Here is a 6,713-nt window from a genome sequence, read left to right as displayed (position 1 = left end):
AAGTCAAGCCTCCGTGGTCGGTCAACAGTCAAGCTGATGTGGAGGTCAGGAATGTCAGAAGTCAAGCCTTAGTGGCCGGTCAGCAGTCAAGCTGTCATGAATAGAAGGGATGTCAAAAGTCAAGCTTACGTGGCCAAAGTCAAAGTCTCAGCGGATAGGGCGGTCAAAGGAGGGGATTATAAGACCAGCCCCGACAGTGGGTAATAAACGCGCCCGCGAGATGGGCATAGCTGAGGACTGAGACTATAAACAAACGGGTCGGGACACAGACCTAGCGTGCAGGTCGGGATATCCAAACCAAGGATCACAGGTCGGGACACAGACCTGGCGTGCAGGTCGGGACATCCAAGCCAAGGATCAGAGGTCTGACATAGACCCAGCGTGCAGGTCGGGATATCCAAGCCAAGGATCACAGGTCGGGACACAGACCTGACGTGCAGGTCGGTACATCCAAGCCAAGGATCAGAGGTCAGGCACAGACCCAGCGTGCAGGTCGGTATATCCAAGCCAAGGATTACAGGTCGGGACACAGACCTGGCGTGCAGGTCGGGACATCCAAGCCAAGGATCAGAGGTCTGACACAGACCCAGCGTGCAGGTCGGTATATCTAAGCCAAGGATTACAGGTCGAGACACAGATCTGGCGTGCAGGTCGGTACATCCAGGCCAAGGATAAGAGGTCTGGCACAGACCCAGAGTGTAGGTCGGGATGTACAAGTCATGGATAGCAGTGAACAGTAAATAGGTCAGGACATAAATTTAGCTTGCCGATCGAGATGTGCAGACTGGATATAGCGGATGATAAAGGCAAGTCTGGATACAAGTTTAATACAGATCGGGGCATACAACAGATCGGGGCATACAACAGATTGGGGCATAAAAGTCAAGGATAATAGTATATAAAAGCAGGGCGGGTCCAGATCTCGGAACGCAGACTCGTCGTTCAGGCACTACAGGACAAATCAGCCAAAGAATCGTAACCGCTTGTCAGAGAATGTCAGAGAATAATCAAGGTGTCAGGGAATATGCCAACAGTTGGGGCTCAATACACCTTCGGTTTTGTCGCCAGCCTATTAAGAAGAGTCACGTGTCAATCACCGCCGGACAAAGCCTGACAGCCGACATTCCCTGACACCCGTCAAGACCAAGAAACTTCCGTTGCAGTATAAAAAAGGATGCCTTGTCCCTTATGCAGATACGCTCACTCGTCATTTCTCACTAGTCTTTTACTTTTCGTCCTTTCTCTGTAATTTTTGGGGAAAAAGTACTTGACTTGAGCGTCGGAGGACCTGACCCGGGGACTTTTTCCCTGGTTCTTGGTCTCTAACGATTGGTGGACTCGTCTGAGTGTGTGCAGAGCGACAGCGTCATCATCCTGGTCATTTCTCTCCGTCGGCTGCCCGTGTGAACCGTTCCAGGGGGCACCCGATAGCTTCAACCTTCGAAGACCTTTCGTCAACTCCCCATACAATAAGGCCTGCCTTCATCCGACTCAGCTTCCGGACAGGATCAGGTTCCAAACACAAAAAAATTGCAAGATGGATCAGACAATAACTATCATTTCAGTAGTGTTCAAATTGCAACATAGATTAGACCCTATCTATCAGTTCAGAAGTGTAGAAACTATAGCCCCGGGGGTAGGCACCCATGCAGTCTCCCAAGAACCCCCATGGTTTGATTCCCATTTGTAGCGCATTGCAAAGCATTTTCCTCTTGTCGGATGACAAATCTAGGATGATGGACTATTGGGCTGGACCATAGTTTGCAGAATCGCGATCCTACGCATAATCCATTTAGGATCAGGATCGGATCGGTCAGAATCGGATCGTAGAATCGTACGATCCTACCAAAAATCCTTAAAATCTTATCATACATGATTAATAATTAGAAAAAATACCTTAAAAACTCATTTACATATAAATAACTAACTAATTTTGTATATATATATGCAATCATGTACCCTCAATACCTCAAATTACATTACTACATGTACAAATTTAAATTAACTTGTAATTTAACTATCATTCTCGCATAGTAATAATATTTATATTTTCATATCATAAAATGAAATAATATAAAATTTCTATTAACACAATAATAATAACACATTCAATGTCGAAAATATTTCCTTGGTTTATAAGATAATTTAATTTAAAGGTTAACAAATCACCTGACGTATATAACAAAATCTATTGAATCCTTTGATTAAAATATGAACGTCGGAAATAATCTTCTAAAGACTGGTTGATGGCATACAATACTAGACAATAGGCATCCAAAAACTCATTATTTTGGGGAAAAGAAATGACAGAATATTATTAATAAAAAAAACTAACTCAAAAATAATTAAACATATGTTTAAATAATTTAAACTCCTAATAAGATTAAAAAAAAAAGACAATAAAAAAAAAGATAAAATCTTCTAGACATTCGAAAAGGATTTAAATGATATTTTTTGGGTTTGAAATAAGGTAGTTAAGGATAAACTTTGAAATTTATTAAAGATCTCTGAACGAGCTTTGATTCGATATATTATAGGTCTCGTGGTTCAATCCAAATCAAAAGTTATGACCTCTCAAAGCTTCCACCGATCCTGCTCCGATTCTGCACCGATCCTGTTCCGATCTTGTTCCGATCCTACCGATTCTGTTCCGATCCTACCGATCCTGCTGCGATCCTACTGCAAAAAATGATTCTACACGATCCTGGATCGATTTTGGATTTCCGGATCGTAGGATCATACGATTCTACGATCCGGATCGCGATTTTGCAAACTATGGGCTGGACTATGAGCATTTTCGGATTTACCCACAGATAAGAAACTTCCATTGGACCGATCGATCATCCTCAGAATTAGTCTGTCCGAAAGGCCAGGTGCTAGCTAAAAAAATGTACAAATAAAATACATTGATTTAGCAAAATCTTTAGAATATTTTTTTTTTTCAAATTTAGCACATCATTTCATTTTTATCAAATCTAGCACAACATACACTTTGTGTTAAAATCTAAGATCCATCAACTAGTTATTCGTCCATCATTAAAAAATCACATGGCATCTATGTGGCATCTAAAAAAATGCATGTTGGGAATGCCGGTGTGGAAAGGGAAAATAATAAATTATTTTCCCCACTCTTCTTTGCCAAAAGAAACTGAAGTTGATCTCCATTCTACATCTCTAAAGTGATATCTCACTGTCACCACCCCCATTCATCACGTCAAACTCCATCCGCAAATTCCTAAAATATACATATTATTTAAAATGTGGACAACATTACGATTATTTTTGGAGGAGTTACCTATGCGTGAGTTTCGTATTTGCAAAATGTGAAACTTAATTAGTTTTGCATTCTGCAAATGCGAAAAAGATGAAACTGCCAATCCTTCTGCAAATGGCAAAAAAAAAATTTTGTTTGTTTTATAGCTTTCGCATTTGCTAAATGCGAAACTAAGAAAGAATTTTTTGTTTTACAACTTTCGCATTAAAACTAAGAATTTTTTTATTTGCTGCGAAAGCATTAGTTTTGCATTTGCTAAATGCGAAAGCATTAGTTTCGCATTTGCTAAATGCGAAACTAAGGATTTTATTTTTTTTGTTTGCTAAATGTGAAACTAATGCTTTCGCATTTAGCAAATGCGCAACTAATGCTTTCGCAGAAAACAAAAAAAAAAAATTTTAGTGTAAACTAATGTTTTCGCATTTGCTAAATGCAAAACTATAGCTTTCTGCTCCAAGAACTTATAAACAAATCTTTTTAACAAAACTAATCTTGATTGCAAAAATAGCTGATGAAAGGTGATGAGTACAAAATTTTTTTTTAAGAAATATCATATATGAAAAAAGAACCATAATATGAGGGGGACCAAACCTAATCTCATACTACAGTTTACAAGGACTCCAAAGATTTACATGAATATTCAAAATAAACCAACTCCTCACCATACTTACATTCCAAACACTCAAAACAAGAAAATAATTACAAACTCTTTAACAAGAAAAGCACTTCCTTGTAAACTACTAACCCCAAAACAATCAATAAACTCTTCAAATAAGAAAAACTCATATAAAAAAAACCACTTCTTGATAAAGAAAACTCCATCTCTTTTTTTCCTAGAGCTACCAAAGAATCCATATTTTTCAACCAAACAGTATCACCAAGTCATCAGCCCCTTGTAAGATAGAAAAATTATGAAGTTTTATATCAAATGGATATCCCTTAAAACCTAAAGCAAAGCACTATAAAAAATTCCATGCACCACAATACAGATACACCATAAAATCTCCATAGCACCAAGATCAGATAACACAAACAAGAATCCACCAAAAATCAAATAGCATCCAATTCCACCCACAAAAGTATCCTGATATCAACAGCAAAAAAAGACCATAAACCACCAACCCAAACCATCAATATATCTATAATATCAACCAAAATCTGGAAACATCAAGAAAGTCCCATCAAATTTACCACACAAAACACCTCCATATTCCACTTCCTACATCATCATTATTTCCAGCAAATCATAATAAAATCAGCAACAAAAGGGCATATTCAGATAAACGCCCAAGTAAATAAGCACAAGTCTATAACAGAAATAAAATCCACCACATAAAATACCACAAACCACATACGAACATTTGCACCTCAACAACTTCCAAGAATTCCTCAACTTCATCAATATTTGAAACCAAATTTCTTGTAGAATAAAACAATAAACAACTACACCACACTCATAAAAGATAAATTGCACATAATATCTACAGCAACTCACCCCTACATATTTTTACAAACCTTCCACCGAAATCCCAACCAAAACACCAACAGCAAAGAAAATCTAATCAAAATTAATATATATCCTTGCAAAGAAACCACCGACAATAAAAGCCAGAACATACAAAGATTTTAGAATTTCATACTGTTGGTGCAATATTTCCTAGGTCAAGGTTGATCTAGTTAATTGAGCTTGAATTGGTTCGAGCTTGAATTGGTTCAAGCTTGAGTCTTGATGTTTGGATTTCGATGTTTGACAATACATGTAGACAACACATGGAGATTGCAGGTGCGATTGTTCATGTGGGGAGATTGTGAAGGAGAGTCAAGTAGGTCAAGGTTGACTGGATACTTGACTGGAAAGTCCTGGTGAGTGAAGCCAGGCAAATGGAAAGTCCTGGTGAGTGAAGCCAAGCAAATGAAAAGTCCTAGTGAGTGAAGCTAGGCAGAAGAAAAATCCTAATGAGTGAAGCTACGCAGAAGGAAAGTCCTAGTGAGTGAAGCCAGGCAAAAGGAAAGTCCTAGTGAGTGAAGCTAGACAGAAGGAAAGTCATAGTGAGTGAAGCTAGACAGAAGGAAAGTCCTAGTGAGTGAAGCTAGGCAGAAGGAAAATCCTAGTGAGTGAAGCTAGGTGAAAGTCCTGGTGAGTGAAGCCAGGCACAGGAAATCCAGATGGATCAAGTTTGATCAAACATCTGGTGTTGGGAAGTCCAAGTAGGTCAAATGGATGACCGGATACTTGGCACGGGAAATCCAGGTGGATCAAGATTGATCGGACACCTGGTGGAGATAAGTCCAAGTGGGTCAAGGATGACCGGACACTTGGCAAAAGGAGAAAAGTCCAAGTGGATCAAAGGGATTGACCGGACACTTGGTGAGGGAGTCCTAGCAGGTCAAGGATGACCGGATGCTAGGCGTGATATACCAACAGGTCATGGTTGACCGGATGTTGGTTGTAGGGACTCTTGGACTTGATTGGGCAAGTCCACATGGGCTGGATCGATCAACCGATCGATTGGCTCATGCCCAATTGATCGGTTAATCGATTGGGAGAGTGGCGATCACACATAACAGCTCTAGATCGATCGAGCGATCGATTCAGAGTCTCCAATCGATCGATTGATCGATTGGGAGTCGCGATTCTATGCGATAAGCCCTGGATCGATCAGCCGATCGATCCATGCAATTCCTGAGAGCACAGAGGCGCTCTGGATCGATCGGTCGATCGATCCAAAGCCTCCCCGATCGATTGGGAGCAATCCAATCGATTGGGATTTGGCCGTTGGCGCAGGATATAGCTGTTGGCGAGCGTTTCTCTCGGCAGAACTTCCACGGCTTTCATCTCCTATCCTCACAGTGACTCCAGCCACTTCTCCACAGTTCTCACGCCAGATCTTGAAGGTTCTTGGAGGTTTTTCCAAGTCAAGAGGCGGATCTACAGCAAGAAGAAAAAAGCTAGGGTTAGGGTTTTCTTGTGCAAACTTGTAAGCTTTTGCTTATATTTTATTTCCTTTCCCTTTCTTCTTGTAGTGTGAACTTGTAGGGCTTCTCCGCCTTCGGTAGTTACCATAAAGGAGTGTTTTATTAGTGGAGGGTGCGTGAGTGTGTGGATCCTTGGATTAGTCACCTCTTGTGAGGTGGATACCAAGTAAATCCTCTTGTTAGCGTTGTATTTTATTTCTTGTTTGTTTTCCGCTGCATATCTTTGAAGAAACAAGCAACGAAGAGCACGACGAGCACGAAGAGCTATTCACCCCCCCTCTAGCTACATATTTGGTCCCAACAAGTGGTATTAGAGCAAGGTTGCTCTTCACCGGAATCATCGCCGGAAGGGGCAAAAAGCTAGAGGGTGAAGAAGTTGGAGCAAAATTTTACAAGTCGAAGACTTCATCAAAAGGGTCAACTTCGAGATGGAATTCCAAGATGGACTTGGATTCAATACAAG

Source organism: Zingiber officinale, chromosome 7B, assembly GCF_018446385.1.
Source record: "Zingiber officinale cultivar Zhangliang chromosome 7B, Zo_v1.1, whole genome shotgun sequence".
Classification (NCBI taxonomy): Eukaryota; Viridiplantae; Streptophyta; class Magnoliopsida; order Zingiberales; family Zingiberaceae; genus Zingiber; species Zingiber officinale.
The sequence above is the reverse complement of the archived record's forward strand: the minus strand, read 5'-3'. Positions refer to the sequence as shown.